General features: G+C 44.3%; 1 protein-coding gene across 1 annotated transcript in view; it reads right to left on the reverse strand.

The window, feature by feature from the left end:
- Positions 1-5,395, reverse strand: part of LOC104476098 (ligand of Numb protein X 2-like) — a 29,815-nt gene extending 24,420 nt beyond the window's left edge. Inside the window, exon 1 of the mRNA XM_086756610.1 lies at positions 4,635-5,395. The gene's annotated coding sequence lies outside the window, so the exon portion shown is untranslated. The remainder of the gene's footprint in view (positions 1-4,634) is intronic.
- Between the last annotated feature and the right edge of the window lie 3,862 nt (positions 5,396-9,257).

Here is a 9,257-nt window from a genome sequence, read left to right on the forward strand (position 1 = left end):
CGCTTGATGCCATCAGCGAGAGCAGGGCATATCGCCCTGCTCAGTACACAACAGCCCAGACTTCCTTTCACAGGGTAAGAGGGCATTTTATCAAAACCAGCACGAAGTACTTTCTAGCCCAAGCTTGTTCCCACCAACTAAAAAAGCTGAATTAAAAGATAATTAAGCCTGTAATTCCCCTTTACATCCCATCTTACCATCAGATCACGGTAAAGGGAAAAGAAAGAAAACCGGTTATCTTCATTTAAACAAAAAAATCAGCACCTAATTCCCTAAACCACATCTTGTTAAACCGCGGCTCCCCGGGCTGGCGCGCAGCAAAGTTTGAATTTAGCTTAAATTCCCGCCGTGCCTGCGGGCAGGCAGAGCTGCTGCTGCTGCAACCAGTAGCTGAAATGCTCTTCACCACAGACGGTAGCTCTTAAGTAAATAAGCACTATACTAGAAGTAAAAAAAAATCATAATCTCTGGATTAAGAATTACGTTCTCCTAGAAATTTACAGAACAGTATTACAGCCCAGTTTTAAAACACTTGAGGCACATTTTGCTGCTTAGGACATCTTTATTACTGATTCAAGAGCTTAAGTACAGTTGCACAAGTAATTTAAGATGCCTTTTCATCATACAATTTCTCCTGGTGTATCGTTTTGACTTTAGACTTAAATCAAAGAACCTTCACAAGCAGGGGGAAACAAAACTGTGAGAGGCATTTTTTTTTATTTGTTTGTTTTTCAGATTTTATCCTGGTTTGAAGCTGTGTCCAGGCTGGTATCAGAAACAAGACTTTAAGAACCATGTTATCTTACCTTACTGGGCACATATTTACAGCATACGTAAATCGATAATTACGTTACATTTTCCCCTGTTCTAAAAATAATTTTAAAATGGGCGTAGCTGTCTCACCAGTTAAAAGAGCCGGAACAACAGGCCAAAGTCCTTCCACTATCCATAAATCAACGCAGCAACCGCATTCTTCCTTAGCCACCCGTGAACAACCTTAACTCCCGGTACAGGTAGGAACGGGGAGACAATCTCCTCTCTCTGTTCAGTTTTCAGCCTGTTGAGATGAAAAGTAAAGGAGCCAAGTAGCTCCAGGTGTTAACCTCACAGGACCTTTTTTTTTTTTTTTTTGGTCAGAAGTACAAAAAGGCCCACAAAATCCATTATGTTTATTTTTATGTATCCTACTTGAAATAACCATTGTCAATTTTTTGTTCACTACCAATTGAGATCACATAAAAGAGGATATCCTCAGATCTAAGGTTCCCAGGGCAGAGACCGCTGTATTTATTTTTTTATTATTTTCTACTAAGAGACCTGCAGTAGCCCTTACTAGGTGAGAAGAATTTATCTGTCATTTATTACTCTAGGGATGCGAGGTTAGTAAGTCTGAGAACTTGACAATAAGGCTGATCATGATTTACTGGACTTTCAACCACTGCAACACAACTGATGTCTCACGTGAGCCCCTTAAACTCTCAGAGGAGCAGGTCAAGTTCTAGCTCAACCTCTTTTTAACTGACAATCAGCTTTTAAAGAGAGAGTCTGCTGCAGCTGTTTACAAAGGCCCAGGCAAAGAGGAGACAAAGGTAGACAACACTTTTTTAAAATACATAATCCCTTCCAGTACTTCCTTTCCAGAATATTCCAAATGAGGAACACTACAGTCTTCAAACAAAATTTGCACAGAGATCCTCTAAATTCAGGGGACCACTATATATACATAAAACCATCCTTTGCCTGTAAGCTGCTGATTGTCTCTCCAAATTCCTCCAGCTTTATTCCATTTCCCTCCTTCCAGTCTTAAATGTTTTTTTCCTGGATCAGCATAGTAATTCCTACTACTCATGTTCATCTAAATCCCCTCTAACACTTCAGGTGGTTGGTGAAATACTGGCTCATGGGCAATTTCTTACCCAAAGTATCAAAAAAATTGCCAGATATTTTCAAACTCAATTCATGCCAAGAAATTTCTAAGCCAAGAGTAACATTTTATGTGTTATAAATCAGGGAACATAAACCGACAAGGCACGGTCCAACACAATTCCTAACAACTGTATGAACAGCACCACTAAAGTAAGCTGAGAAGGAAAAGCCAAACAAGAGGGTTTTGTATCAAACCAGCAAAACATACTCAGGCCTGTGAACAAGACAACAGCTGCAACTACTCTGGATAGATATACATGATCAGAATGAAATGATGCAGCTTAACTTTCAAAGTGAAATCAATACAGCAGTTGCGGCAGGATTTTATATTTAATGTAGAAAACAAGAAATACGTGGCAATGCACAAGGAAGAGCCACAAAATCCAGCAGCGGGTGCTTCGTGAACTACAGATGCTTTATTCTGCAGTTATATTTATTAAGTTTATTCTTATTATAGAATTAATTCTAAGACTCTACAGTCTCTTAAAGATGTGTAAATTCATCTATTAACCATACTTAGGGAAGTACAGCCACTACCATCGTTTACAAACCCACTAATTACAATTTCCAATGGAAATTACTGGAATGGCCATTCAGGTAGCACTAGTGTTATCCAGAACAACCCTCAGCCTGTTTCACCAGGTATCTTTGAACCTCATGAAGTCTGGAGGTCATTTAGCTGCCAGGTCCCTTCTGGAGCTGTTTCTTCCACCTTTTACAGCTCTCACTTCCCAGGCCATATGGTTGGGTTTGTTTCTTAACTCTTGCTCACTTCCCTCGCTACTCAGCTGGTTAGAAACTTTAAAAGAAACTTGGCTTTCAACAGACAAGGTTTTTTTGCTGCACACCATGGGTCCCTCTCTGTATTTAATTTCATTAGGGTTTTATGCTAGTGCATCTCCATTATTTAAATTAGTTACATATGCATCAAGCTTACATACTAGACCAAACATATAAATAAAGTGAATGAAGGTGTGGATTTACAACACGGCTGAGTTTTCCAACAGCTAGCAAACTCCATAAAAGGCTGGCCTCCTGTTTATCATTTCTCTGCTCCATCCTCAGCCATATGATCCCTTTGTTTTTTGCTGCACAAGCCCTGGTGCTGTTATGACTTCATGAGCTGGTTCAGGGAGCAAATCCCTTTTGGCAGAGGGAATAAATATTACCACTGCCTTTGCCCCTTTAGCAGCAGACACACTACATCTGCTTAGTTACACTGTAAAAGAAGAGTTTGAGTGTGTAACTTAAGAGAAAGAAGTTTTGTTTTGGAGGAGCCATGTGCACAATCTGCTTTCTCTTGGCTGGAGAACTGCCAAAAGAGCTCTGGCCTTCAAGCACCAAGGACAAACATCAGCGCCATCCCTCAGAGGCACAGCACACAACCGGCACTGCTGCAGGAGGACTGCTATAGTTCTTTAAACTATACCACGCCACCCAAACCCTGGGCTGCTCTGGAGTCTCCAGAGGCTAAAGGATTAGACTGGACAACTCCGAAGCCACGTGATAGTGACAGAAATTTCCTCAAGCTACTTGTTATCTCCACAGGCTTGTATTGCTGTGACCCTGCCCCAACATACCCTTTGCATAGCAGGGATCTCTCCTAACACTTACTATCCGCACTTCAGCTGGAGTAGTGTTTCCTACGGAGCCTTTATACAGCGCTGGTCCTTTCGCTTTGGCTAAAAAAAAATGGAGCAGAAAGTGAAAATATGACCCTTTTTAGTTTGGTAAGCAACAGGGGAAATACTCATTTTGCCTTCCTTACTTTACCAAGGTAAAATAGGACCAAAAAAAATCACTCAAGGAATTGAAAGTGTCATTTCAAGCATGGCTTAAAGCAAACCAAGCCTGCACCAGCACAGAAAGGGGCTGTCCTGCTCTCCCTGCCACCTCCTGTGCTGGCACCAGCTGGCTGCAGCCTGTTCTCTTCCTTTTCCATCAGATAAGGCGGCTCATGTCAGAAGTCAAGATGTCAAGCGCACAACCAAGCATGGAGGCAGAGCGGGACCATACCTTTAGCAGCACACAGCCTCACCCCGCTTTAAACCCCTAACGAAAAACTTCTAAAATAAAATAAAAGCATTCCAGTTATATAGTAACCCTCAAACACTTCTTTCCAAGCCTCTCCAGAGCATTACCTCATATTTAACATCACCTATATTTCTTACCTTTAAGGCATTCCCAAAACGTCCGCATTGTCACGTTGCTCTCCTTTGCCTGTTATCTCAACTTCTATTCATAGCCTTTTTCGGCATTAATCACCTGCAGAGCGCCAGAAACTTGCCACCTTAGCACCTCGCTATCTCCTAGCAGAGAAATTTCGCCCTGCAGCCTCCCTCCGACCCACGCAAGCCGCCAAAAGGCCGGGTTTGGGGTGTCCCGCGCAGGCCCCAGCGCTGCTTGTTTGCAAGTCCGACCTTCGGCGAGTCAAACAGCCTCGGGGCGGGCAGCCCGCCCTCACCTGCGCCGCCCAGCCCTCCTCGCCCTCACCGCCCCGTGTAACCATCAGAGAACCTCCATTTGCTCTCCAGCCCTGCTCGGTCACGGCTCAGCGACCCCCCCGCCCCGCCACCCCGCCTGAGAGAAGGAGACGCCGGGGCAGGAGCTGCCGCTCTCAGCCTCTTCCATAACCGATCCGCGACCCCCGCGTCGCTTCCCGCCGCTCAGCCCGGCGGCGGGAACCCCGCACCCCCCAACCCGCTCACCTGTAGGCGCCGAGGGCGGGAAGAAGGGGGACTCGCTCACCCCCGGGAAGGGGACGGAGGGAAGCCCAACACCAACTCGGCCTGCGACGACGGCGATACGCGGCTTCTCCACCAAGTTTCCGGGCGGGGAAGAAAGTCGAAACCTACGTGAGAAGAGGAGGAGGCAGCGCAGCCGCCCAGGTGTCGCTCACCCTCCCGGCTCAGCCCTGCCCGCCCCTCACCGCCGCGCCGCGCTGCGCTCCCTCCTCCTCCTCCTCCTCCCGCCCACACCCCCGGTAGCCCTGCCCCCGCGCCGCCAGGGGGCGCCGCGGTGGCGGGGGGCAGCTTCCCGTCTTCGGCAGCCTGCCCTGCGCTCTTTCCCGCTCTTCCCTCAGGGGCCTTCCCGCCCCCGGGGCTACCGGAGCCCTCGGCCGGCTTAGCGTCAGCCGAACGGCGGGCGCTGGGGCGGCTCTACCCCGCTGGCTGGGTCGTGGAGGACGTGTGAAGCAGCCGTGGAGGACAGGTGCTGTGGGCTCACCTTGGAGAAAGACCCTGGCCTCTCATACCGGGTACCCCGGCCTTGTGGGGAGCGGTCTCTCCTCTCCTTTAGGAATATCTCTCCTTGCTTGCTGAGGTGGTTCTGCTCACGCCCCGGATGTTTCCTTCCACCAGTGTCCTTAGGTCTCTGCCTTAACAAAAAAAAAATCCTGTAAAATATAAGAAATAGCAAACCTGACCTATTCTGAGCGCAAGGAGCGCATTGTAGTTCAGGCAGTTGAAAAAAAAACACAGGATTTGAAGGGAAATTACCTTTTGTGTTTACATTCTGCCTGCTTTTCTGGGCAATAAACAGAAATACTGACAATTCAGAAGTATTCGGCTCGCGCTTGCTCTTAATTTGTTGGCAAGGCGAATTGTAGGAGTCTAGGAAAGCAGTGAGCTGGCTGTCACACCATGGGAGGAAGCGGTGGGGCTGCGGGGTGCTTCGCGCTGCTTTTTGGTGGTGAGAGCCTGGGGAGGGACAGGACGAGAGACGACAGAGTGCTGCTCATTTCTGCGCTGTTACTATAAACCGTAAATAGGTCCCGCTTCAAGTGTTCGTATTTAGGCAGCTCCCTGTAACTCCCATGCTTCAAACCAGCAAAATGCCAAAGCGGGTGATGCCTGAAAGTTGTCAAGCTATGTTAGCACCACGTCAAGCCAGGAATTCCTCCCAAAGGAAGAGACCTTCCTGGATGTGTATTGTGCTTTTCTTTGTGCCAGATCACATTTGGGCCCCCACAATGAACTAGAACTGCTTCAGGCCAACGCCCACAAAAACCCAACCCCCAGAAAAACAACCCATAGTATTGTCTGGTTTATAATTTCTTTCTCTGGTTCATCACTCAGCCTTGGAAATACTTTTACTGCAGTCAAGAGGGTCAGCAAGTAAGAAAGAAGATGACATTTTTTACAATAAAGAAAAAAAAACCCATACTTTTAGAGAAGTATGTGTTAGGAAGGAACCCGCTGTACATTAACACAGGTAATATGCAGTGCAGGTGGAACTAACGCACGCCTGTCTGCATTTGGTCATTTAGGCATGTCCTACTTGCTGAAGTAGACCTAAATGAAGAGAGGCATTGAGTGCTTTCAGTGCTCTGAAAACACTATCTCTACTTTAGTAGGGCTAAGAATCTGTGTTATTCAAGTAAGACTATTCAAGAAGCGTTGGTGCAGAGAGAAGACATCGTCTGTTTTTCTGTTGTGAACTGATTTAGCTCAATTTACCCATCTTGTGTTAAATTTCCTATGTAATCTTTTTGGTTCTTTGCTACCTCACTAAATCCTTCTGTTGCCTGTTTTTATCTGTTGAAGTCTTTCACTGAGGGGCTGTGAGCTATGCTTGTTAGTGTGTTGGATCGTTGTGTCGCAAAGGGAGACCGAAGGAGATGTACCATGTACCAAAAATGCAACAAGGCTCTTTCTTCTTTTCATTTAGATCATCATTGGAAATCCAATGGAACTGAGGCACGCCAGCAACGCATCTTTGCTGAACAAGATCCATGCTACCCCAGGACATGAAGTGTAAGGCTGAGAACTGTGATCTAGATTTGCAAACCCATCAATTTTGGTTAGACTAAATTAATTGCTTGATAGAATTTCCTCTGAAGCACCAAGGCTGAGATGGCTGGGAAGGATGGGTAGCATCGCATCCTCAGACCATTCTGAACAAAAAAAAATATTTTGGCAATAAATAAATAAATTTTGTGTCTACACTGTCAGTACTGTCAGCCAACCTCACACCAGAGCCTGTACTCATTGAACACTGGCTTGTGTGTAAATGACAAAGGCTTAGGCTAAGCTCTGTGGAGCTGGAGGACTCTTGAGGGTAGAGGTTTAAACCTTAACACAGAATCAGTCTCTCCTTCGTGCAGCCTGCAGCTCAGTCGGTGAGGACAGGAAATGTGTAGGTGAACTTGGGGTATTGGGAAGACAAACCCAGGGAAATTTCAAACGGATGCAAATCTTTAAAATTAGGAATTCTGTCTAGTTAGCACTCGCTGGAGATTTTTATCGTGTACGATGACCTGTTTTCCTGAGTGGACAGCGTGCACGTGTATAATTAAGATATGGTGAAAGTTTATTGTATAAGTGTGCTGGAATTTTGGTTTGGCTTTGCAATAAAGGAATCACACTGAGTCACGGTTACTAAATGGACTCGTGGAGGATACAAGTCTCTTCTGCAGAGCTAACGCAAATGTAAGGAACTAAAATTCATTTCTTTCCTAGTCCAGGCAAAAGCGGCCACATTGTAAATAAGGCTGTGGCTTGATGACGTGAAGCCTTTGCTGTATGACTGGTTCCTGCCTGCTCCTTGTCTCTGCCCTTGCAACACAGCACACCACCCCTTAGCTGTGTCTGCAGCTCTTTGCGTGGCTGGACTGTGAACCAGATCAGGATACTGAGCCATCTGAAAAATAAACCAGGTGAAAATCTCTACAAATATATTTTATTTAAAATATATAAACATATTTTAAATAGGTTCATGTATTTTTAAGCCAGATAGATCGGTTCCCCAATCTATTTTATAATTCAGAGGTTTAGGATGGATGATGTTCTTCCCTACTAGTACAGAAACAAGCAGTTAGGGGAGCAAAGTGGCCAAATATGAAACTGATCCTGGTGAAGAAGTATCCCAACCGACAGCTGGATATTCAGTCTGCAAAGCGTAAAGGGATTGCTCCACTGGATTGTTGTGTGAGCAGTTAACGTGCTGTGTGGATTTGAATAGCAGCTCCTGCAGTTTCGGATGTAAACATTTTGCCTGAAAAACATCCCAGCTTTGAGAGAGAAGTAGTTTCTCGGGTAATGCTCGTTATAACTTTGGTTAACGTTATGTTGAGCAGACTCTCCGTCTGCTGCCTTTTCACTGGCATCTCTTGCAAAACCCAAAATCTGTTGGTTTTCACTCTCTATTGATTTTGAAACAACAAAGTTCTTCTGCAGAACTCGAAAACTTTTTATTTACTAGCAGTTCTGATAATTTACTTGTGTAGCTTTTTATAACCAAGAAAACTCTCTATAAAAAAAAATACAGCAATCTCAGCTCGAGCTTTTATCTGCTCTGACTGCTGTTAATTTCCTGCGTGTTATGGTGTAATTTGTACAGTAACCGCTGCGATGCTGTGTGGAGAAAGATTATGGGCCACATAATCTGTGCAATGCAAGTGTCAGGATTAAAATGCCACTTTCTGACAAACAGAATTGGATGTATCAACCAAATATACTTGCATGTTTGCAGAATATTAATAATTTTTTTTTATTTCAGATGAAGATTTAGGAAGCTTTTTTTTTGTAAAATCTGAAAAAAAAGAGAAAATCAGTAAGCAAACAATAGGAAAAATAGCGCTAGGAAAATTGAATGGGAAAGCAAAATCACATCCCACAAAGATGTACAGATTAGTTTTATCCCATTGATGTTGCATAAAGCTTGGTAAGCGTGTGTGTTTCTGTCGTCCTCCTGTGGGAAGGTGCAAGGAATATATGACTGCACAGTATTAATTTGGGACTCAACTTTGATGTTTCATCACAAACAAACCTAGATTCCCAGCCCACACACAAGAATGTAAACACAATTTAAAAAAAAACAAACCCACAAACAAGGAGGGAGAGTCATCCCAGGAATTTATGATTAAATGGCCTGGAATCTCCCTTTTGTGGAAGGCAGAGCAATGGAAGTACGCATGCATGAAGACACAGTGGATTCTGATAAATCCAAGGCCCTAAGTACATTGTTTGGATTCATTCTGTCAGATTCTAGAGTGCATTTGTTCTTTTTGCAGTGTTTTGTTATGTTTGCTGCAAATTATTGCTACATATGCATTGCTTACTGTATATTCATAGGAAGTCATCAGAGTCCCATCGTTTGAAACTTATACATGGGAGCAAACAGAATATTAAGGAATATAGCGTAAGAATCTTGTATGTGTTAGTGATGACTTAGGACTATTTTACATTATCTTTCCTTCTGGTATTTTATTAACAGTGGTCAGTTATTAACAATAAATAAAGTTGGAGTGCTTTATGTGATGGATCTGTAGAATGTTTTCGTTAGAAGTAAACAGATTGATTCTCTGCTTATAGAAAAGTGTGTGTTGGCAG

This window comes from Chlamydotis macqueenii, chromosome 11 (genome assembly GCF_036417535.1).
Source record: "Chlamydotis macqueenii isolate bChlMac1 chromosome 11, bChlMac1.mat, whole genome shotgun sequence".
NCBI classification, from domain to species: domain Eukaryota; kingdom Metazoa; phylum Chordata; class Aves; order Otidiformes; family Otididae; genus Chlamydotis; species Chlamydotis macqueenii.